Source organism: Chiroxiphia lanceolata, chromosome 12, assembly GCF_009829145.1.
Source record: "Chiroxiphia lanceolata isolate bChiLan1 chromosome 12, bChiLan1.pri, whole genome shotgun sequence".
Classification (NCBI taxonomy): Eukaryota; Metazoa; Chordata; class Aves; order Passeriformes; family Pipridae; genus Chiroxiphia; species Chiroxiphia lanceolata.
Window position 1 is genome coordinate 14095498 of NC_045648.1, and position 25458 is coordinate 14120955.

Sequence of the window (25458 nt, forward strand, 5' to 3'; positions counted from 1 at the left end):
CTTTAAAATGAAAAGATCTCCTCTCTTTGTAGATGTAGTCAGATTAAAACTTTACAGCTTGGAAGTTGGAGTTTTCTAAATCTTGAAAAAAACCTCTCAGACCCAAAGCCTGACAGTAACTTGTGCACCTCTTAGTTTGTTTTGTAGGCAAAGTAGAAAGAAAGGTTGATGTGATCTTACATATCAAAAATTACCTCATTACAGCTAAAATTTTTTTCCTCATAATACACATGTGTAACAGGCATATATATAGCACATTTCAGAACATTTATATAAAAGTTGTTGACTTACCAAGAGGAAAAAGGAGATTCAATCTCAGCATCTTTTCTAATTCACAGTGTTGTCTCCTATCACACAGCACAGGGTAACGTGGCTGCAAAACACCCTCATGTAGATTGGTTCTGCATTTGAGACATGTGGGCAGAACTGACACAGAATTCTAAGGGCAATTTTTCAGAAGTAGACAAATATATTAAGAGCATTAAATTTAAATGAGAAATTGCCCCCTAAGTTGTCCTGTACTGATACTTATTATCTCAGTAACTTTTACAGGCAGTGACTCACTATATTATAGCTACAGCATTGCGCTATAACTTTCAAAGATCTTGATATTGACCTAAAGGAAAAGGATCAATTATGTAACTTGGAATCAGAATTTAATCCTTTCCTTGCAAGATGCTAAGAGAGGAGACAGCCCCACTGCTTAATCAATCACACGACAGAAGGGCATCAGGCACCTAGATTTCTTTCCAGCTCTGCCAGTGGATTGAGGGTGACCTTCATCAAATACTCTTTCTACTCTTTAAAATGTAACTATAAATTCTCTGTCTAAAGGCATTTGAAATGAGAAAGTACTGTTAAGTACCCTAGATTTGATGCTGATTGCTTACAATGGTAAGTGAAATCAGAGTTAAACTAATTTAAGGGAGACTTTATTAACTAGAAAGATTATGAGCTTGTCAAAAAGATATTAATTAAAGTCTGGGAACTGCTTGCCAGTGTCATTCTAAATTAATTGCTAATAGGTTACTCTTAAAAGTGGAGTGCAGCTGCAAGAACATCAGGCTCAAAGGAAACTCAGTTTTGTTTATCATTCATTTTTACTTTGTTTAGCAAAGGATTTCTAAATACCAAAGAAACCTGAAACTGTTTCTGGCAAGGATATTTTTGATTACAAAAATATTTCGGTAATACAAATGGCAGGATTCACACACTTACTATAACCTTCTACTCTTTTCTCTCTTTCTGTGAATCTCTGATAAGTATAAAACCCTTTAGAAATAAATCTTGCATGTCTTTTAAGAGGTAAAGAAGCCAAGAAAGCCAACTGGCTTTTTAGAGCCAGTGACACACAAAAAAGGGCTAATTGACACAAAGCAGCAATTCTAGTGACCCCCAAATTTTGTGTGCTTGGTGTCACGTTCTTTGGGGATAATTTTACCCATGAGAGCAATTCAGAAGAGGCCAGAGATTTCCAGGGCTCCAGTTTATAGTTACATTTAAGAGCACAGGGTGAGCACGGGGGTGGGAAGTGATTCATGTCCAGTTCTGTCCCTGTTCTCAGGCCATGTGCTCTAGCTTTTTGTAGAGGAGTTTTGCTGCAGTGTCTCACAGAAATAACTGCTTCAGGAGGATATGTGGTTAAACACAGGCTCAGACTCCAACTGGTGCATGTGTGGAATATTCTTTGAAGACAGCACAGTTCCACTGGGGTAGAATGGGGGAAAACAGGACCTGCACTCCCTGCTGGTGAGCTGCGAGGCCACGCTGGTGAAGGCCTGCCCTGCACTGAGCTCCCTCTCCTGTCACTGACAGACACTCCCTTGCTTCTGACCCTTGGCAAGATTTAGCCAGGCTGCCTTCTCAGTTTAGGCAGGCAAAGGGCCCCTGCAGGTACTTTCTTTTTAGTTCGACAGTAGTGAGCAGCCACCCACAGTAGAGAAAAAAATGTATCCCACTGAACATCTGTTGAGCTATTTATTTCCTTATTTTATGCTACCCAATCGTATAACCATTTTTATCAGCCCCTGGGTTAAACAGAAACACAGATCACTGTTTTAAGGGAAGTTGGAGAGCTCTGTGCTACCTCAGACAGAAATTTGTGAAATAGTGGGAATTTAGTGAAAGCACTTATTTTTCACAGAGCTCTGTTACCAAAATGACAAACTGTTACCTTTTTTATTCCTACAGTTTCAATTTGAAAATATGAAAGCTCTGACTAGATATAATTATGCTTATTCAGGTATTTTAAATCCTGACAAGACTGCCAGACCCAAAAAGCACAGCTGAAATCAGTGATAAAAATACCAGTTGACTTTAGAAGATGCCAAAATTGTACCAAAGTATTTTGTTCTTTTACCCCAGAAAATAAGAATGTGATTTACGCCTTCCCATATTGATCCTTCTGTTCAGGCAGTCATGATCTTCATCATACTGGGACACTCCAGTGCTTTGGCTTTTATTTTGGATACCGTCATTTCAGCAGTGCAAGTACTAAGTGATATAGGAATATGGTGCTTTGAAGTGTGGATGACTACTCTGTTCCTATCTTGAGAATATGGCCAGCACAGCTGTCCCCATATTGCTTGCGAACAGAAGTCCTGTTTGCTTCACAAAACTTGATGGCAGACTATTAATAATAACTTTCAAAACTCTTTGGTAAACTAATTACAAGCCATCTTCCTAATAATTACAAAACCATCTCAGGAAAAAGCAACATGGCACTGTTATATCAATTGTCCCACTTGAAACATCCGGACTCCAAACGTGTGGGTTCAGAACTTCCAGCAGAATTTACCAGACAATTCTGCTCAATACTGACATGACCAACGTCTTAGCATTTTTCTTAAGAGGGATTTGAGCCTTGGCCTGAATTTCCCTCCCTGTTTGGTGACCTGTTTATCCTTGTGCCATTATTCCTCTACTCACACACACACAGATATACAACATATAGACAGTCTTTCTTGTGAGGTATGTGACACATTGGGCCAAGCAGGGAGAGCACCAGCAGCTGGAGAAATCTTTCTCACAGACACTTTCAGGAGTGAAGTACTAAGTGTGCCCTAGAGGTGAGATAAGCTCACATGAGGAATGATGGAATAACTTCCTGTGTGCCACGTGTGAAGTCTCTGCACTTGGTACTGCACTGAGGAAAAAGGAGGAGGACCTGTAGTGCACCTTGTTCTTGTGACTCAGAGACACTGAGCAAAATGCTTTGACAACAGAGTCAGTCTCATAAGAATGCCACAAAAAATGCAGCTATGCTTACTGCTCATGATGTAATTCAGTAATAATCACCCACTGCAGGGTGAATGCCATGTCTGGCTGGTATCAGGATTCCTTCAGCATCCTATGGGCAAGGAAGCTCAGTGATCCAGAGACCAAGCTCAGAGCACTCTATCCCCCCTGGCTACATCACAGTTAGCAATTGATTCTCATGGAGAAAAGTTACCAGGTTCCTTAACGTGTGTTAGAAAAGAAGGGAGGTCAGAAAAAACATAGTTAATATGTCCATATTTTCCTACCGTGAAAATATATTTGGACAATTGCTACAGCAACTTATACAAACTGAGAGGTTTATAGATGCATTGTAAATCAGATTCATGAGAAGCCTTACTTTAGTGGATGCTCCAATTTAAGATTTCCAGGCATCCCATCTAATCTTCTAATCCAATAATCCTAAAATCCAGCAATTAAAGAATGTTTTGACAAAGCAACCTGAGGCTCATTCCTCTAATTATGCTGCACAGTTTAGGCTCACTGACTCCAAATGCATAGGTTTACCCATGGAAAATATGCATGCAGTGCATCCAGACTTACCAGAGTCACAGACTTTGCAGAACTCAGCCTATTAACAGCTTTGTCCAAACTGAGAATAAATCAAGATGCTGGGGGAAGTGTTCACCTAAGAAATTCTGTTTCCTCGCTAAGAATTAATGCAATTATACCTTTAACACAAAGTCATATCCAAGACCAACAATATTTTTACCAGAATTTAATAAGTAGCTTTCAGAAATCCCTCTTATGCTGCCGAGTGTGTTGGATTTCTCTTTAATTTCTGCCATTTTGCTGGTGTTTCCTATCAGAAGGTGCAGAGTTTGATGATTCAGAATGAGAGACATGAAATGTTGTTCAAGTACTGAAATCATGGAGAGATTGGAAACTTCAGTGATGCAGGGAATTTATCTTATGTGCTGTTTGATTAAGATAATGATGGAGTGTATAGGGTTTGCCCCAGAAGCTGGAAGAGAAATTAAATGATACATTGATCCTGTTGTAGCAGAACCCACAATAGAATCATAGAATCATTTAAGTTGGAAAAGAGCTTTGAGATTATCGAGTCCAACCGAGCTGTGTTTTCAGAATTCTAGATTGGACCCAGGTCAAATATGAAGTCTGCACTATCCCAGTCTGATACAGTTTGTGCCTCCAGTAAAGTCCTAGTTTACTAGCAAAACAAATTACAATATTTTCTTTGTGAGTTCTGTTGACCTTCAACCTGGTAAGAGGATAAAAAGTTAAAAAGCCCCAAAATAGACAAGAGTGGTTTTAACAAGTGGAACCTTTGTAATAGCAGGACCATGTCTGTATGAAGGGAGGGCTTGGCTTGTTTGTTGTTTGTTTTGGGGATTTAGGAGGGTAATGAACAAAGCAATTACAAGAGACAAAGATATGCAGCTTTTTCCTTCTCCCAACAATCTAGGGGAATTGAATCCACTGGCTGCCTGGAGTTCATTCTTGTAATCCCTTCCTTAACCCTTTCATTTAATGAGCCCTCAATTTTCCACTAGATGCAACTACAGTTTGCTTGTGTCTGTGCACAGATTTTTGTTTCATTTTTATGTTGAGCAAGAATCCTTCTCTGTAGTGTTTGGTTCCTTTTACATGCATCAGTCTCTTATCAGACCACATCCAGCTTTTCCAATGTTGGCAGCATTATTAGCAAAAATACAGAGTATAGTGATGTTAGTCATCTGACCACATAGAATCTTTCCTGTTTTCCTAATGATCTCCCATCGCTTCACTGACTGATAATTTTTGTGTTGATATTTTATACATGTTTTTCACAATCCTTAAGCCAGCAGCTAAGCAGTCAATTTTTTAAAAATCATATATGTATTGTACAGGCTGAGATGAAAGCCATGGCTCAGCAACATCTTGGCTAAACATGCTTATTAGCATCAAACACTCATTCTAAAGAGGTGTTGCTATGCACCTGCTATTTTAATTCATATTAGGTTATTAAAATCAAAACAAAGTGTCAGACTAGAAACAGAGCAGTGCTATGATCTGCTAGGAGACATAAAATATAGAAAGATTATGAAATCTGATACAGCTACTGAGTAACGTCTTCATTCGGGCTATTCTTTCTATGTAAAATTTTTGGGCAATAATCTCAGCAGACACAACTGGCACTGAAGCCAACAACACTGTTTGTTTATATCAGCAAGATCTGGATCCCTTTTATCCTGCATTAAACACCAATTATTAGCTTTTATGCAGTTGTCTTGCCCACTGTGGTTCTCTAAACAAGAGGTGTGGAGGACACGGTTCCTGCAAGGAAAAGCTGAAAAGCATTTGTTTCCCGCTTGCAAGGGACCCACCCTTGACTGCTGTTCACAGCAGGATACTGAGCTAGATGGGCTTTTGGGTTGACCCAGCATAGGTGCCTCAACTTCTTCCCTATTCCCTCTTGTCACCTGGATCACTGCCTGTTGTTACTCTTTTGCTTCTAGTCCTGGTCAGCCAGAGCTAAGGAAGCAAATGACTGTACTGCAGGAACTACTCCAACAGCCTGCTGGGATCCAACCCCTTTGTGTGAGGCACTGAAATGGATCCTTTCTGCCAGAATTTCCCAGTGAGAACTTGGTAGAAGCTGATATGCTTTGAGTCTTCTCTCTACCAACAGGAGAATCATGTATTTTTTAATTCTAGAGTGGGGTACACAGTTTGCCAACTGGACACTCAGAATTGCACTCAGGAGTTATTCCAAGAAGCACAGACTGCCTGTTAGAATTGTATCTTGCAGTGCTCTGAGTCCCAGAGTGTGAGAGAGCAATATGTAATACCTCAGCTAGGAAAGATGGAAAAGAAAACATTGCTTGTCAATAGACACGGACCAAACTGTTTCTCACAAATCAGGCAACCTGAAACTCTGCTATAGCAACTCTAAGACTTCAGAAAAAAAGCTTGCACTAATTTTCATAATCTGAACAGCACATAAATAGAGAATTTTAAAGGTTTAAGATAAGCAAAGACATTTAAAAATCAACCAAGCCTTGGGATCCAACAGATGCTTAATTGCAATGAGAAAAGGACTGAAATATAAACGTGAAAGTACATACAGAATACTCCAGTAGTATCTGTAACTACTTAGTGAAAAAACTGAATAGATCAGATCTTCTTTCCAAGTCTTGAGATTTTTTAGTACACAGATGGTCTAGAATTCAGTGGAAACAAAAGTATCACATCATAAGTCAGTTGTTTAACATGCTCTGTGTTTATATAAACTGTGAGTAGACACAGCATTACTGTAATACCATAGTTGAGCAATCAGGCACTCGGGGGTCAGAAAATGCAGCACAGGTCAAACCACAATCATAATTCTCCTCTTTTCTTGCTTATGCATGAAAATAGGACTCTGGATGTTCCAGTGACTTATTTCGGGGGCCTGAGTGCACCAATGAGGTTTAATGGCCCTGACCAGCCTCACCTGGGGCCTCTCCCCACACCCCTGCCCATGGGACACGGGGCTTCATTTAAGCTCAGCCCTGGGGTTTCAGTCCCTGCCTGAGCCAGGTCTTAGGTGTGCCTGTGCTTGGCCATCATGCTGCTGGTCAGACCATGAGCTGGGCTGACCTCTCAGCTCTGCCTGCTGATTCCTGGGCTGCCCCTGACCTGCAGATTGCCTGCCTGCCTGCCTGCCTTCATGTTGGACCTGCCTGGCCACTGGGAAATTGCCTGGTATTTGGACTTTTGCTTAATCTTACAACTACTGCAAAGTATAGTAATGAAATACTAATGAACTGTACACTAAAACAACTGTCTTTAGGTAAGAAGTCATTTTCTCAAAACCTTGAAGAATATTTATGGGTGACATTTTGTGCAAGACTTCACAAACCCATTTTTCTTGGCCTCTTAACATTTGAAAAACTCTTTTTTTGAATTTGTTTTCAAAAACTTCTAGATTTCAGTTAGTAAAACTAGGATTTCTCTTAGCAGAAAGAAAATTAATTATTTGGAAGTAGTTTATAAAGTTGTACAGGAGTGTTCAGAAGTACAGGAGTGTTCCACCTCTGCTATTCTAAGACCAACAGTTCCACAGAAAATATCAAGAAAAGGCTGGAGTACTTTCGAACCGGCAGAGCATTGTGTGCTTCTAGTCTAAAGTGGTTTTAAAGGCAGGAGGTGAAAAATTCTGGTGCCTTAGAATCTGGTGGCTCCTATTGATTTTGAGGGGACCAACACCTTGCTCAATAGCTAAAACAGAGAGACGATTTTGACAAATGAAATGTTTCCAGAGGCAGGAAAAAAAAAAAAATAGAAGTTTGGAGATGTCTCCTGTCAAGAATTACAGTGCACCAGAGAAACCTAACTGACAAAAGAGATACTGCTCAAAGGCATTCTCATGGACAAAATATGTGCTTACTTTGCAAAGCCAAGGAAACTTCGAGTACTCAAGGGGGTGTGTGCATGTGTGGAGATCTTAACCTGCTGTATGTTAGTGAGGGATGGTTAGAAAGCAACAATCAGTGGCTTTGGCACTGGAACAACTCAGGTCAGTGCCTCAGCGGCCTCCAGTCTGTTAAAGTGCATTTGACAGTTTCAAGATGAAATTGCAAAGACTTTTTCAGAGTTGGAAAAATTTGAAGTCAGAAGAGGATGGGAGGGGGAAGTATCAGAGGGGGGGGAAAATAGTCTTTTGAAGTTTTATATGTAAAGAAAGACCTGGATTTGTGCCTTTAAAGCAAACCTTCCTGACGTTACGCATCCAAAAAAACTCCCTGTGGCCAAAAGCCACATGGCATACACTTATCTTTGAGAGGAAGGGGGAGGGAGAACAGTTCACAAGCAGGAAATGGCTTCCAGGTGTCTCCCTCCTCCAGTGCACAACTTGATCACTACAAACCACTGATGCCAGGTTTAGTAGTCCCAGCTGTCTTGCTGCTTCTCGGGGATTTGGACTAATCATGCATTATCACAGCCCTTCTCCTGGTGACAAAGCATAACCCTGGCTCTGGAGCTGTACTTGAGCAGCTTACAGGCTGTGGGTGATTGCAAAAGCTACAGGTAGGCCTTCTCCATCAGGTCTGAGCATGTGGAACTCAGCAGGGTACACATACACGGGCCTCAGGCTGTGTGTGCACTCAGCCCCAAGTGCACAGAAATTCAAACCACATCTGTTTCTGGAGCTGGACAACAAAATCAGCTCCTCTGCTTCTTAGTCTGCTGTGGAAGGAAGTAACCGAATGTGGCACCCTCTTTCCATCCCTGTGCTCTGTACAGCTGGGGAAGATAAGTTGCATTTATTCTACTCCAGTGTTGGTTTGGGGTTTTTTTCCCCCTCTCTTCTTTCAGCAGCAGAAACACTTCCTTGTTGGGGATTATTCTTTGATTGTATAAATATGGTAGGAAGAGCTTTACAAAGCCTCATTCCACCTTGTTAGTTAAGAACATAACAAAAAATCAATTAGCTCGTTTATCTGACCCAGAAAGGAAAGTTAGTTTAAGTAGTAGTGTTTAAACATTCTTTTGGCCTTTTCCTCATGCAGAAATTTGAACTTGTAGCATTAAGATGATAGAAAAGTGCTGCCATCCATTCTATTATATTATTTACATCAGTAAGAGACCCTGCCATGGTGCAGTAGAGCAGTGTCCTTTTATTTGGCAATGAAGCTATATTCCAAACTGGATAATTTACTGTTTTCTGGTTAATCAGAATAAATCTAATATTCAGCAGGGAATGTGGTATCTTGAGAGGGCAAAGAAACAATAAAGAAAAGTAATGCTAATTTTACTTTGATTAAATATATGGTGTCACAAAGCACCAATCATTCCCTTGGCTACAGAAGCAATGAATATTTGCATTCTCAATGCTGGTGAAAGCTTCTCCACTGCTGCCCTAGGAGATACTGTTTTCACTGTGTTCTCTGGAGGACCATTTTGAACAAAACTCTCGAAATCTGCATTCAATTATAAAATTTTTAGTGACTGTTTTCTGTTTAAAGATGAATGAAAGTACAGCAAGTGGTTCCTTAGTCTGGGAAAGGCTGTACATAATGGCAATTTTCTCAGGATACAATAGCAGTTTCCCTGTGCCAGTGGATGAACAGATTAGTGAGAAGTTTAACCAAGTAAATGTTTTAGCAGAAAGCAGTCTGAGCTGCAGGAATTAACACTGTATTTTCATGGCAATGCAGAAGGTGAGATCGATGGCATAACACCAGACAGCACCAGTCACACTCAGGCTATGTCTGTAAGTTGGACAGTGGCAATTGCTACAAGCCTGTATTGTGGATTTTGAAACAATTCTTTAATGTGACATATTAGGTTGCATTATATCAGACATGTAAGGAGCCAAGCAATCACTTTCTCTCCTGTCTTTGTTTTCTGACAGTAACAAACACTGTGATGATACAATGCTCCTACACCATGGTGGGCTGAGACTGCCAGCAATATTCAGTTAATGATTTCATGAAGCTCTTCCACACTGCAGTAGGGTTATGCTCCTTTTTTTCATTGTTCCACTTAAGTTTTTAATATTGTAACTTTTAAACTTTATTTCTCAGTGTGTGAGAAACCCTAAAAAGCTTTAAGCTGTAATCCACAAATTCTATTGTCAAAAGAGGAAAACTCTATGACTCTGTGTATCTGAAGTTTTATTACCTATTTTTTTGCCTAACTGCCCAGTTTCTTCCCAGATCTGGCTGTTTCAAAATTAAGCATCCTAGTCCTGCACCAGATGTCCAGATGCTCCAAGGGAGAGCAGGGTTGTTTTTCAATTGGCTCACTGTCTGTTAATGAGGCTGGGGACTTGTGACCTCAGTGATTGTGGCTGATAAATGGTAGGATGTACCCACACACACTCACAGAAAAGCTGCAAACACAAAGGAGTTGTGGGTAATCTCTAGCCTCTCCTAGGGAAAGGCAATCTTGTGGGCAAACACTTAAGCAGAAAGCTAATGCTTAGTAGTATGTGATTTTTAGACTGCCAGAGCACAAGCCTGTCAACATTTATTTCCAAGTTCTCTGATCCTTTTTATTAGTTTCCTGTCTTGCTTTCATCTTAACCAAGTCACAGAAAGGTTTGATTTTCCTTTGTGAACAAATATTCCATTTTTTTTTTTTTTTCTTCGAATCTGTTTGCATTTCTCAAGGATCTGAACAGGTTAAAAATGTTGTTTGTGCTGCTGAAAGTAAAGCATGCTCTTAAACAAAAAGTTATGTAACTTTTACAAAATAATATCACATGCTAGACCATTATGCTAGAATCTGATCAGATAAGTAAGCTTTGCCTTCATTAAGGGCTTTAATCTTGACTATACTCAGGGCAGCCTCTAAACAACAACTTTAGAGTTTTCCTCTAAAGAATCTTTCATGCTCTGGTCTGGAATTTTTCAGATAACTAACACTATGTTTTGAGAAATCAAAAGCAATATTTTTTCCCCTTCATTTTTAAAAGTAATAGGGTGATGACAGAAAAACTTCCCCTTGGCTATAAACTGGGTGTTAAAAATACCCAAAAGCTAAATCCTAATCTGGGTTGGGTTTTTTTTTTTTTTGTTTTTTTTTGGTTTTTTTTTTTAAAATTTTATTTTATTTTAATTTCTTTCTCCAAGATCTCTTTTCTGGAGATGCATTTGGGCCTTAGATCTCTTTGCTTGCATTGCTACAGAACTGATGAAAGTCTGAGATCTCAATCAAAGGCTTAACAAAACAATAATCCTCTATTGCCCTAATTCTTCTCAGAAACATCTCTCTCTGACAAGAACAGTCCCTAAGCTTTTACATCTTTTTTTCTGCTTAAAATTACTTTCCTAATTAGATGGAATTGTTTCCTTCCCAAGTCTTTGTGCCTGAAGAACACTGTATTTATGGGAAAGATCTCTCAGACTCTTTAGCTCTCCACCCTCAAACACTATGACAGTGATTGCACTCAACATCCTTCAAAAATTCCAACTTCCTTTTTAAATAAACAGAAGAATTCAGTAATATTCTTCACAATCAGCCCCATTTCATTTGAAGCAAAAATCAGAAATAGCAGGAATAATCATGAATTAAATAGATTTCATGCACGGTGTAATCACTGACTCAATCTCAACATTACAATTTAAAATTAATTCTCTTTCGTGGGTATATTTACTTTTTAGACTTCCATACTAATCCTAAGTTTTTAGACACCATATTTAACAGGTATTTGCATCAGAATGTGTGAATGCAGTATAAGTAGAATTAGTTAAGTATTAGACATTGAGTGGGCAATGTAAAACAGATTTCCATACCAGAGGATTTCTTTAATTTTTATTTTTTTCCCAAACTCAGCAGCTGCTCATCCTTGTAGGTGACAGAGGCCCCATTTCAAGAAGGTGCTTTTGCAGGAATAGTATCAGCATCTTCAAGTATCTGAGTAACTCTGTCCAACTAAATTGGACACAAGCTCAGATACCTGTCTAGGTTACAGTCAATAAATTTACCTGCCAGCAAATGTCAGTGTGCTCACTGCTGACATGGACTGTGCTCATGGAGAAGTTCCTGACAAGCTGTAGTGACATTTGGGAAGGTCATGAAGAACCTATTAAAGCAGATGGATTGGGGTAGAACTGAAAACAAACTAATTCATAGTGAATGAGATGGCTCTATTAACTGCTTGGTTTAGAAGGGCATTGGAATGAACTTTCTTGGTGCCTTTGTGAGGCAGTATGGATGTGAAGGTGAGGATGGCAGTGGCTCGTGTCGCTGAGGTTGTTTAAGCATGTGGCCAGTAGGCAGAGCTGCACCCAATTTGATACTCTCTCTTCAGAAGTGAACAGAAATTGCTGTTCCAATAGCTGAATATCTCTTTCTATGCCTGTAAATGCCATTGTTTAAATCTGAGAGGAGTGCTGAAGCTGGAGGAATGATCTGACTTGCACTTAGCAGTAGCCCAGCTCAGAGAGGCCACCACTAACTTGTGGTGAGGTCTTAAATTCATCTCTGTTGGATACTGAAGTCTGGGAATGGACCATTTTTCCTCCTTCAAATTCACTTCTCAGAAAGGACACTGCAATTACAGAAAAAGTCCAGACACTGAGAGTGATTAAAAACAATTTGAAGAGACTTTAATATGCTAGATTTGGGAAAACTTGTGCTAACGAGCTGAGGCTGCAAATAACTAAGATCATGAGGTTACATGGAGCAATGAATATCACTACAAATGTTTCCAGTGCTGTCCTACTGAATAAGGAGACAGCATACAATAAAAAAGATCAGATACTGAAATACTGTCTGACAAATATCTCTTTCCCTCAGCTAGGTAACTAAATGCAACAGGATATTAATCTAATGGGATTAAAAACATGACTACATAGTTGAATGAATTACAATATCATGTTCTTATGTTCACTAGGCCAAGGAACTTTATTTTCCAGAAGAATACGTGGTTGTTAGTTGGTAATAGAAAGCAAGTTGCTACATACTTTGGGTATACATAATCTTTTTAATTTAAAAATAGACAGATGTTCTAGAAAATAATTTTTTATTCTGAAGGTACTCTCTTTCTTTTAACAGTGAATTAGTCCTAAAATCGCCTCTGAAAATCCTTAGATTTACACCTTAGAATTCAAAGTTCTGTTTTTATGGCAGATGCTACTTATACTCTCTTTCTGACATCAGAGGAGGAACATGGAAGAGGATGCTTTTGTTTGCACTGTTATTGCTCACAGTTCTAGGAGGGAATTGTATTTCCCACTGAAGTTTGGTGGATGTATCACGAATGATGAACATGGGCACCTGTGCTCTAAGGAAATCTTCTAAATGAAGATTCACCCTCGTGGCTTGTACAGTTTCACAGATGTGCAGCTGGAATAGAAGAGAGGGTAGAGGAAGGATTTGTCTTTCTCAGAGTGAGTCTGCTTGGGGCCAAAAGCTGGCAGATTGGGAAAAGAAACTCGTGCATCTGGACAAGCCATATCAGAACAGAGAAGTGCTGAACTGACTCGAAAACAAGCACAAAAATCTGTGAAACAGATCTGATCTTTTGAAGAGCCAGTGCAGAGCAGCAGAAATGACAGAGCAGAGGGGCCACGCTGACAACTCTGCAGTGCAAACTGACTGCACCATCAGCAGTCAGGGCAATGGGGAAACTCTCTGGATTGACAACAAATAAGCCGATCGGGCAAAATACACTCAGCTGCTTCACAGGTCCGCATGAGAACTTGGAGGAAGCTGAAACACAGAGCAGAGCCAGCTGGCTGTTCCTCGGGGTGGGCCTGCTGCCAGGCAGCTGCGACAGGGGGAGCCAGACTCGGTAGCCACCCCGTGATGACCTGGGCTACCCTGGGATTGACTGATATTCTTTACTAGGGAGGGAGAAGTTGAATACACTTCGTGAAAATAGCCATAGATTTTGTTAATCTTTATTTAAAGATATCTATACAGCCCGTGTTCCACAGTCTGTTGTTTGTACTACAAAGTAATCAAGAGCAGAAGAACCTCTCAGTACAAGCACTAGAAAAAGCTTAATTCATTTTTCCCTCAGAGGGAAGTTGGAAATGAAACTCTAAGCAAGAGCTTTGAGACATGGTTATCTTGCCAAAAAGAATCATAGATAGATATTGAGACTGATCCCCTTTGCTGCTAACTTAGAAGTTTAGGTTTTGAGCCTCTGCTGTGATTTTTTTTTCCAAATTTTCTAATGTGATAGATTGATTGTTTATTTTCTAAACATTTAATGCTTCCATTAACTCTCTAGCTTCACATATGGAAAAGTGTATGGCTGAATCTGGCTGGTCAGAATTTAGACTAATTTCAAAGACAGGCTAGCACTGATCATGAAGGAAGGCTGTCAGAGCCACTGTACAAGAACAGGTCAGCACATTCACAAAATGAGATATTTGTCTTTCTTAAAAGATTAGGGGTATCTCTTCGGAGAAGTGTTAGAAGATACATAAGTGCAAACATTGCCAGCTGCCCCTGCTAGTGCAACAAAACTAAACAAATATTTTCACTGTACCTCAGAAAAGAAACATCGCTGACACCCACTACCACTCTCCTGTTTTGTTATGGGGTATTAAAAAATAGGCCAGCACAATATATATATATATATATATATATATATATATATTAGGATGTCATCTTCTCACCTTCATGGGTTTCAGAAAGGAAAAGATGAGTGTTTCCATATATTGTTTTTTCACTCCAGAGACAAGAATGAAAATAATTTTCAGTATCCAGAATGTCTGCACCTGGGGCCTAAACGAAGGGAAGTAGGTAAATAGTTCCAAGTAATTAATGTAATGGTTCAGAGGGGCCACAGAAGGAAAGGGGAGTTTCTCCAGTTTAAATGTTTGCATTCATGCTTTACCTAAAGCAAAACAAGCTATCTATCTTCTGGTTTGCATCTTCCCAGTGAAAGCTTCCATTTGTCTTATTGTCATTCCAACATGTGCATCCTTCACAGCTTTCACTGTTTGAAATATCCATATTGTAGAATACAAGACGTTTTTTTCCTGAGCTTTTAAGATTTTCTAGAATTGTAGAAGGTATTGTCAAAAGTGAACCAGCAAAGGCAGACTTGACTTAGAACGTGTTGGGTAACTTCTGTGAGTGGCTGCAGGTTAGAGGGTTTGGTGCTGTGATGCTTTGCTGTGTAGCTGAGTCTCCAGCCCAGAATGAAGAGCATTCACTGCCTCTTTCCACGCTTCAGGGAAAGAGGATCCATCACAGAAATGACCCAAGTTGATAAATTACATCCAGACTGGCCATTCTAAAGAAAAGATGATGGTCTTGAGCTCCATCTGTTTCTGACATTCTGGTCCTTTAATGTGAGCTGCAGAGGTGTGAAAATCTACAAAATAAATTTCTGAACTTTCTTCCAGAGTTAGAAATTTATGCCAACCTTTTCTTAGAAAATGGGAGGAAAAGTACTGTCTGTTTTATCTAATAGCTCAGTGAATAGAGGATCAGTGATCAGAGGAAGTCTGTGTTCAAGTCTTGACTGTGTATAAGATTTGCATTTTTAACTTCCCATTTTAAGAACCTCAGTGTAAGGGATGCTTAAGGGAAACACTTCTAGTTTCTCCTAGGGAAGTGAAAACACTGCCCACCAGAAATACTGTGATAGAAAGAATGGAGCATGACTATTTATTTTAATAGCTTATGTACTTCACAAGGTCAGTGGAGGCCTAGGTTTTGTTTGGTCAAGTCACTACTTAGTACTAAATCCTGAGGAAGGAAAGCCCTATGAGACAAAATCCTTGTCTTTTCCATATCATTGCATTCCCCTATTACAAGACTCACAACAGAAATGTGTTCTACCATCAGGCCTTAGGCAGTAACATTTCTTCTGTTGGATAAGCCTTGCCTGATGTGTGGGGATAGTTCATTTTGCTAGCTCTCATAGAGTTTCATGTGACTATTCACATGGCAAGCCTGCAGTCAGTCATAGGTAACCTGAAGTCCCCCTTGTATGACCTAATACACAAACATGTCAAGGGACATGCCCTAACCTGCAAGTTCTACTGATGAATTTGATGTGGAAACTGGAGATTGGAACAGGACAAGTTCATCTCATTAGAAGCCAGCAAACAGTTGTTAAGCTTGGTCTGTGCTTAAAAGGTTTCCTAATGTAGTGATCTTGGCAAAGTCTCCCTAAAATAGATGCTGCTGAAGTTGGCCAGAAAAGCTCACAGGGTTTCCCCAGGCAAACAAGCTGCACTGACTTCTATGCACTCATTTGGGCCCACAGCAGAGCTGCTGTAATATGAAGCAAAGAATCACAGCCTTTGTGACCCCCTGAATCCCCAATGAGTGATCACTGGGGAAAGTCTGATTTTCTGAGTTCACGTCTACAAGCACCTTCCCAGGGTAAGTACATAAATCCAGCATGAGAAGCAGAGGAATTGTTGTCAAGAAAAGTTTGGATTGGGACCTTTACTGTGAGACCCCTGCTCTGTCAGTCCTGGATGGGATGAGCTGTGATCTCTGACTGACATGAATGTCAAGAAAAGCCTTTACCATGACTACACTACAACCTATTCAAGAAGTGTAGTTTTGCTGTTGTAGTCATTTTTTTACAGCTCACCCCATCCAGGACTGACAGAGCAGCATAGTAAAGGTCCTGACCTCAGAAATGTTAGCTCTCCTTACACTGCTTTAAAATGGGTTCATTGCAATTCTGATTATTAAAACAAAATTCTTCTCTTTCTGAGGTTAATAGACTTTGCTCTCTCTGGAAAGAAGCAACATTTCTGAAGCATACAGAATTAATTCCATTGTTTCTTGGCTGTGCTGAGGGGAACATAAAATTTTATATTTAAAAAAAATATTGTATTGTTGAGGGAAAAGTATAGCAGGATAAATTTTGATTTAGTCTATTGTATCCAGGGTTTTTTTCACCCTTCTAATTAAGTTAAAGAAGTATAAAAAAACCAGATAGCTTGGGAATATGGTGAAGCAATCAATAAAACTACAGACAAACCAAAGTAAAATACAGTTAAATCCTTCCCCACAGAATACCAGCACAATGTGGGAGCATCAACTTCATGTAACTAAAGAATTTTTCTGAATACTTAAATGGCTTCTTTGGAACAATAAGCTCTTATCCAACTCTCAATGGCCTTGCAACTAAAAATATACCCTATTTAGTATTTCTTTCAACTTGTTTTAGAGCACATCAATAGTTTTCTCAGAAGATACTATCATTGTTTAGCAGAAACATACTTGCAAAAATAAACTAAATCCAGAAAAGCTTACAGGGATGTTTTTGGATGCAAATGTGGATAGTGACTCTTGCCCATATCAAAAATAAAACACACGAGCTGTACAATGTTCTTTGCTAAATATAAACATCCTAACATTGATAAGCTTTACAGAAAAAGAAACCTTTGACTGCCATACATTATTACCATCACCAGTATTTTAAGAGCACCCTCTACAGTCACAAAACACTAACCAAAAAAAGCTTTTCTTCCTAAAGAAAGCAGCATTAACTGAAATACCTTAAATATTCTGAGCTGACTCATAAATAGGCTGGAAGCTTCTTCTCTTAAAACAATGGATGGTTGTGGGATCTGAAGTGGAAACCCATACAAGACACTGTTTATTTTCAAAGAAAAGCAAGGAACAAACCATGATAAAAGCCAGGATGAACCAGTTTCCCTGAGTTCATCTAATTTGTTTGTTGATGGTTTTAGATTCCAAAGTACTTTTTGTAAGAGTTATGAAAAACTTAGAGTTGTGAAGTACTTAGTTCACAAGCGGAACTCAAAAATTTAAAAACCCTTAATTTCCACTGAAATGCTTCTTACACACGTGTACATTCCAGTCTGCAAACAGCAAAACTCCTTGCTTGATTTTTGGGGTTTGGTTAAAATTTCCCATAAAGCACACCAGAATTCCTTCCTGGAGCTTCAAAGTGAGGGGAGACCTTCACACACTACTTCTTTTCAGCAACCTCTCAACTTCATGCAGACCCTTTCTATTGACCCCTGACATGATGCATCTGACACTGTGGGAGCACAACTCGTTGTTATTGCAGCGTAACTTCTTTTTTAATAGGCTAAAAGTCTTTCTTCTGTTGCTTATTTATTTTTTTAAATATACAATTGGATATATTTTTTCAGATAGAAGAGAGTTGACTTTATTCTGCTATGGTTTACACCCTGCAAATGAGTAAAAAGTTCCATGTCTGTTTGCTACCATCTTTTCCCCCCCCCGAAAAAGAAAAAGCAAAGGATTTCCAGGTAACTCATTCATTTTCCACCCATCTTCCTGGTATGTTCAGCCCTGAATAATTTTCCAAGTTTAATTAATGAATAACTGTTTGTCATATTGAAATGAATAGGCTTGAAGAAGGCATTTTAAGTTAAGCACATGCTTAACTGATGCAGCTTTCTGCATCAGTCCTGACCAAACAAACCTATAAATGCTGGAAATTCCAATCCCATAAAACCTGTCCTTAACTTGTCTTTCTGGGTCTTGCCTAGACTTGCAAAGATAGAGTTATTTTGTTAAGTCTTCAGTTCATCAGTAGTTAAGATACTGCAGGTGAATCAGGAGTGATGCTTTATCTTTAAAGGTGAAAGTTCAATATCTTTAAGTTGAATCCTAAAGTTTCCTATATTCTTACATAATATTCTTACCATTACTGAAATGTTTATATCTCTTCGAAAATATTGCTTCACAAAACGATTTAAATGGGACTACTTCTCCTGACTGAAAAAAGTGTCTAGAAATAAAAACAAATGTAAAAATATTAAAGATAATCCTTGTTTCCTGGTCTTTACTTACAAGCTATTACCCAGATATTTGTCAGAGGACCAAACTGCTAAAATTACTGTAGCCACCAAGTGGTGCTATTGCACCACAGCATAAAAGTGGCCACACTCTCAAATTCATTCCAGAGAAAGGGTTTAAATCGGGTACTGCTTTAGACTTCCACAAATATTTCTTTTTTTTGTCTAAAGTAGAAAAAAACCCAAAACATTAATAAATAAGAGACCCATGTATGTCTATAAGAAAAAAAAAAGTTAATTTTTACATGGGATTGTGATGATTTTATCTCTGTTCCAGAAGTTTATGCTTGGGTTTAGACCCAGGTAATTCAACATTTCACCTCTCCAATGAAATAATTTTATTTCAGTGGGAATCAGGAGCCTAAATTCCTTCCTGGCAATCGGCCTTAGCTCTCAGCAAAGACACACATGTTTTTAAGGAAACTGAATATAAGATGCAATACCTGCAAATCCCCATGTGACAGAAAGGATTGATTGGTACAGTAAACTAAATAAAAATTTGTCCTGCTATACTTTTAATCAACAGTAGATTTTAAAACATGAAAAATAACAATTTTGTTCTTACATGCTGTCTTCCTTGATACACTAGGTATGTGTTAAATTGCCTGCATACCCTAAACCAAGATTGTTTCATGTACATTATAAACAAAAGAAAGCTAATTAAATAAAGGTAAACCAAGATTTTAAATTAATATTTCTGAGAGATACAGAATATATTCTGTCTTCAGGACTCAAGCCTTGGATGCCAATCTTACAAACGTAGACCTTAATTTTCCAGATACTTATGTGTTAGGTTAAACTTTAAATATATCAATAACATGTACATTTGCTTAAAGTTACACATGGATGTTATTTCAGGATAAGAGACAGGATTATTGAATTACTCAGAAAGTCTCTGTATTATCTTGCCCTGATACATGGTTTTGGTTTCAGCACAGCATTTTCTGTACTATTTTTGTGATTAAAAAGATTAGAAAGCATTGTTTGGTATAGATCTATATGTGCATGGAGCTCTACAATGTTCTAATACTGAAGGCATTATTAAAAACTAGAAAAAAGTAGTAGTTCTTAAGAGCCACGTGCATAAAGAGCATAGAAGCCATTTCATTTACTACATTACTATTTCTGTGATAAATGACTCAGAGTTTAAATCTGCAATGACTGCAACAATGCACCCTTTAATCTTTCTTCAAATAAATACATTGACAATGCCAACAAATCACTAACTTTATGTTTTTGTGGAAATAGAGGCTCAGACCATGCTACCCTTAAAACATCAGTTTGTTCCTGCAGACAGGGCACAGCCAAATCCTGGGAGAACGGACTTCCCAAGGAGAGCCACATGGAGCACAGGAGAGCAGGTAACAGCTACAATGGGACCTGGAAGTTTAATGTAGATGCACTTGGTAGTACCTGGGATTTCTGCAGGCTCTTCTTGGAAAAAACCCCTCCTTTTGTCATTGCTAAGATCACTTGAATAAGACTAGTGGGAGCAAGACTGTGTCATTAAGGTGAAGGAAGAAACGTGGATACAGCCAAAAATTGTCCAAGGAGAAGAATGGGAGCTCAGAAAGCCTTGCCATGGTTAGTTATAGAACAGTGTCCAAAATCTTTAACTAAAGTTCATATTAGGATTAATTATTCAATTAATTACTAGACAATGTATTATTTGTTAAATGAATATTGAAACTATCATATTATTTGTGATCAAATTTTGTGTTGTATACATTTTCCCCTCAACAGCTGTTAAAGTCAGTGGTACCTTCTCATCTCACTTTGCAACTTTGAATATTGTATCTCACTCTTGATTTCTACAAAAGTAAGGTTAATAATCGTACATCATTACATAATAATCGCATCATTACATTCAGCAGAAGGAGTATCTGTAAACCTGAGCTCACAAAAATGAAATTAGATTCCATAGAAGAGAAGTTTCAATTTAAATCTTCATCTCCTAACTCCTTCCTTACCATGCATTAGCTAGTATAAAGTAAACCCCAGGTATTTTTCATTGTTGAAGACACCTGAAAATATGAATCTCTCGGTTTACGATTTAATCTGCCCCTTTATACATTTTATTTGCCAGACCTTCTCTCCTGCCATGCCAATACGTTCTGGAATATATGGCCAGGCCTGATGGGGGGGATTATTCAGGCTGGTTTAGAGCACACTGTGTGCTTGGGTTAGAGGGAACCCCGTGCCCTGGGTTCTGTCAGCAGTACCCAGTGTTTGACAGCTGTACCTGGGAGGAGAGAGAAATGGGAGAAGTGTAAAAGATGGGCTACCCCCAAAAAGAAAGAAAGAGGGAGGGAGGAAGAGACAGAGGAGAGGAAAAGAGAGGAGGGAGAGAAAAACCACTGTGAAAAGATGGGGAAAAATACAAGCAAGGTGGAAAATGAAGGGTCTCCTTTTTTGGTTAGTTGTCTTTTGAGGAACAACCAGAGATCATACATTAAAAAGCATCTGATAAGAGTGTACAATTACATTTCTTCAAATACCCCATACCCTTCTCTGAAAGTAAATTTTTACCACAGTGAATTTAATATTTAAAATAGAACTGTTCCTTTGTGTTCTGTGATAGCCAAAGTGGTCTGGTTTTTATAAAAGGGTACTTTCCCATGCTCATATAACTCTAAAGTGCTTTACATTTATTAAAATGGTTGCGATACAGATCCAATTTTACAGATATAATTTTAGAATCAACTCTGTAAATATTCTGCTTGAGATAAAATGTTTTGAGAAACAAGTCAGTAAAAATAACAGTAGAGACTAGAAAGAAAAACCTGAATTTTGAAGGTTGCTTCTTGAAAGAAGAAATAGATAAAAATGTCTGTTCAACAGCTTACTGAATACAGTAATAACAGGGATAACCATTATTTCTTAAGCAAGAGACATCTATAACCTTTTATAATAAAGAAAATTTGCAACATGTATTGTAAAACATGAGTCAGAAGCAGTGTTTCAATGAAATTATACACCTTGAGAAAGACTTTTTTTTTTTTCCTACTTTCCACTGTGATTATTGGATTAGATCCTTTCCTGAAAGGAAATCAGGGACTATAATAAAGTGTCAAAATTCAATTTAACGTGTAGTGGAATAGCAGAGAGAGAGAGAGATGCATCCTGCTAGGAGCCAAGCACAGCACTAAGAGGCCAAGCTTTCACCACAGCCTAACTCAGTGCAAGGGGAGAGCTGAATTTAGGAGTGCTGTTCAGTTCCCGAGGTGTGCTGGAGCAGCTGGAATTAATCTACAGCACAAACTGCTGGGCATTACTGTTTGGTTTTGCTTTAGCTGCAAACTCCATTTTGTATTGTCCTTCCCAACTGCCTGATAATACACTGCCTGGACAGAGAAACATTAATCACAGTGTCGAGCCAGTCTTGGGAACGAGGACCAAAACCTTAATTTACAGGCGAGGAAAAGAAAAATAAGTGGATGAGGGGTGGGAAAGGAAATGCAGCCTGCACTGAGATGATATTCTGTGTATGACCTAACTCTGTCCTCAGTGCAATTTTAGCTTATTGCTGGGTTTGTATACATTCCTTCAGAAATTCTTACCTCACTGGATAACCTCGTACTTTTGCAGTATTCCAGCTGGAATATGGCTCTTAGGGAGTCCTCCTGTTTGTAGCATTAGTACATCAAGTACTTGTAAAACTCAGGTTCAGAACATGCCAAAGATCTGTAAGAAACAGTTTGACAAAATGTTTGATTTAAACAACAGTTTTAATGAAAAATTAAATGTTCAAAGGCTCAAAGTAAACTTTCCTCTATCCAAATGTAGGATAGAGCTTTGAGTCAAAATCCAGTCAAAATTCTCCTTTCCAGTCTTGGATGCTCAGAGCCAATACAAGAGTTTTAGCAATTGTGCTGGTCCCACTTTTTTCTCTTCCCCCCCACTTTAATTAAAAAAAAAAAGTAATTGAAAGTTAAAAGAAAAATGCCTTGGCTTAATTACCATATGAAACATTTTTTCTGAGACTCAATACTGAACAAAAGAACATTTTTCTGAGCAATTTAATGCTGAGTATGCCAGATAGCAACTGAATTGTCTCTTGAGCTGTTATCTGAGAGGTACATCATGAAAAAAAATAATTATAGGCTATATAATAATTAGCAGTAGTCATCATAGCCTGGTTGTTTTAGCAAGAATTGAATCTTATTTTTTTTCTGGTTTGTTTCTAAATGCAATGGAAATGTACATCATTGTACATTTCAGCATCACTTATTAACACTGTTTTAATTAACCTCTAACAATAACCTGAAAATTAGAGGTGTATACACCTCTTTAATGAAGCATTTTGTTTTCTATTTAGTGCAATTCCTTCACACGTTACAAAACTACAATATGAGGCTGAACAAAGTGTCAGCGTGTTTCTTAACACTTTAATTGGAATAAAATACAGTCATATATACAAATGTCTGTGAGTTCAACTGAAACTTTGCCACATAACTCACGTAGTAACTGAGAAAAAAAGAGTTTAATTACTTTATTTTCCATTCATTGTTTCCCAGTTTTATCAGTTGGGGGTGTGTGTGACCTTCATGTGCTTTCTGAAAACTACAGTGAGAGGAGCTAAGCAAACTTTCACTTAAACATTACACATTTTTACTTAACCTCACATCTTTTACTTAAACAGCTCCAAGACTAGTTATGGACTGGTTATGTCAAAAAATGCATATGAAAAGCAAATGTTAAATGTCAAAGTATGTAAAAAATCAAGATGGCAGCACAAGTTTGGGCTGTTCTGTCTCATGAATGTTTTTTTGACAAGACAAGTTATTAGCAAGGGCCATAAAAATCCGCACATCTATGACTTTCCTCCCAACAACCATTTTGAGGGAGAATCAACTTAATACATTACATAGAGGTGCATATTTCCACAACAGAAGTCCTTATAGACCCTGTCACACCTAATACTTCCCTCCTGTTAGCAAACATATGCCATATGTCTGCAAACAACTCACTGGTTTCCCCTCTAGAACTGTTTATAATTTGTCCAATTCCCACAGTTTAGAGTTCTTTCTACTGATTAACCATCAGTATAGTATTTGATCACAAGCAATTGCTGTCAGGCACTCTTCTCTGTCTCTTTGTTTTGCTTTTGACTGTTTCTTGCAGCAGTCAATAGGTCCTTATGAAATACTGACTTGGAATACTACTGAAATACATGTCCTTAAAATTCTTAGAATGCACTTAGTTTTCTGATGTATTTTTCCCCACCATAGAACCCAAAACTGGATACAGTGCCCCAGCGGTGTTAATATTGAAATTTTATTTGGAACAGCTCCTTATCTAGTTGGACCTCTTTGGTTTATACGTTCTAACTAAGACAGGGGCATTCTTTACAGAATATCTATAAAATGATACTATATATAATTTTATATATACATTCCATATATATACATACACACACGTTTGCTAATTGGGCTTGTTTTGACAGACATGTAGCAGGTAGCAGAGCAGCTCTGACAGAAATCTGAGCAGTGACCTCCAGTGCTACTGGCTTTGAAAAGAGGATGTTTGCCTATCCCTACTCCTCGTATAGAACATCTCTGACATGGCTTTCATGGCTCATATACTAAATTCTTCCTTCTCATGTTCACTGCATTTTTCTGTTGTAGATAGGGATCTATCATGTTTTGTTGTGTTTGTTTCCCCGTACATACACTGTAGCCTTTTCTTCTGACAGTGCCCTTTGGTTTTTATGTGGCTCAGAGCTTGAGAACAGATTTCTGAGCATGGAAAAAAATTATCTGAGGCCCAATTCTTGTGACGTAGTTGTAGACACTGTATTATTTTTTTTTTATGACACTTGTAAACCATAAGTTCTTAGCACCTTCCTTTCCTTCTCTCATGGATCAAGGGAGAGAGATGCTGCAGTACGGCAGCACTTCAGTTCTCATTACACGTGTAGAGTATTTTGGAATCACCTTGTGATATTTCCAGTGTAGCTGACGACACTGTGGAAATCACCCGGAGTGCTGAAGGTAGCCTAGGTGTGCCCAGGGGTGCCCGTGACGCCGCTCTGGGAGCACTGCCCTGTTCGCTCCAGCCGGGCTCCCTCAGCGCTTCCCTCACCTCCTCCTCCTCACGGCCAGCGCCGCGCCCGCCCTGCCCCGTCCCTGTGCTGCCTCAGCCCTTCCCGCCGCGGCGGGAACCCCGCCAGCCGCCTCCGCACGGCGAGGGAAAACAAACCCGGCTGTCAGGCGGCCTCCACCGACAGCGCGCGGGTTTCTTCCTCGGCGGGTTGTTGTGGCCACCCCGCTCCGTCCCGGCGCGGTTCGCCGCAGCCCGAGCTGAGGAGGCGCGGGGCGCCCTCCCCTCCCTTTGCGGGCTATAGGTGTCTGTCGGGGAGGTCCCGGCGCGCCGCGCTCCCCCTCACGCAGAGCAAAGGCCGCAGGCGGGCTACAAAGCGGCGGTAAGCCCCGGACTCACCTGCGGGAGTGCCCCCCGCCTGGCTCCTCCCCGGCCCTGCCCCGGCGCCCCCTCCCCCGCTGGAGGGGCGGGCAGTCCGCTCTCGGCTCCGGCGGCGAGCGCGGCTGGCGGGGCGGCGGAGAGAGTGGCACGGAGTTGGTGGGGATCTCCCTGAGAGAGAGCGAGAGACGCGGCCCGGGACGGGTGAGGAGAGCGGCGGCGGGCGGTCTGGGGGCTGAGGGGGGCTCGGCGTCGCTCGGCTCTCCCCGCGGCGGCCGGGGCCGGGCGGGCACGGGGCTGTGACGGGAGCGCGGCGGGCACGGGGTCGGTGGCCGCGCGGAGCTGCCGCCCTCGGCTGTGGGGGCGGCTCCTGAGGCGCCCCGGGTCGCTGCTTCCCTCTGCTCCGTTAAACACGCGCATTCCCAAAGGCCGAGGGCGCCGGGCCCTCCCGGGGGCGAGGAGGCAAGAGCGCGGCTGTCCCCGCACGCCCGGGGAGCCGCTGGAGCAGCGCCGGGGCAGCGCTTCCCCCGGGCGCTCCTCGGGGCTG

General features: G+C 40.0%; 1 protein-coding gene and 1 long non-coding RNA gene across 6 annotated transcripts in view; one reads left to right on the forward strand and one right to left on the reverse strand.

The window, feature by feature from the left end:
* Window positions 1-25008, reverse strand: LOC116792894. Its single transcript, XR_004359295.1, has 4 exons — window positions 24933-25008; window positions 22052-22175; window positions 292-401; window positions 1-75 (listed from the first exon to the last, which is right to left on the reverse strand). It is a non-coding gene; the product is annotated as an uncharacterized LOC116792894 (long non-coding RNA).
* Window positions 24993-25458, forward strand: part of CGNL1 (cingulin like 1) — a 60625-nt gene continuing 60159 nt past the window's right edge. For 2 of the 5 annotated variants that reach the window (XM_032700329.1, XM_032700332.1), the window contains exon 1: window positions 24993-25115. The gene's annotated coding sequence lies outside the window, so the exon portion shown is untranslated. The remainder of the gene's footprint in view (window positions 25116-25458) is intronic. The other 3 variants (XM_032700330.1, XM_032700331.1, XM_032700333.1) reach the window with 3 other exon arrangements.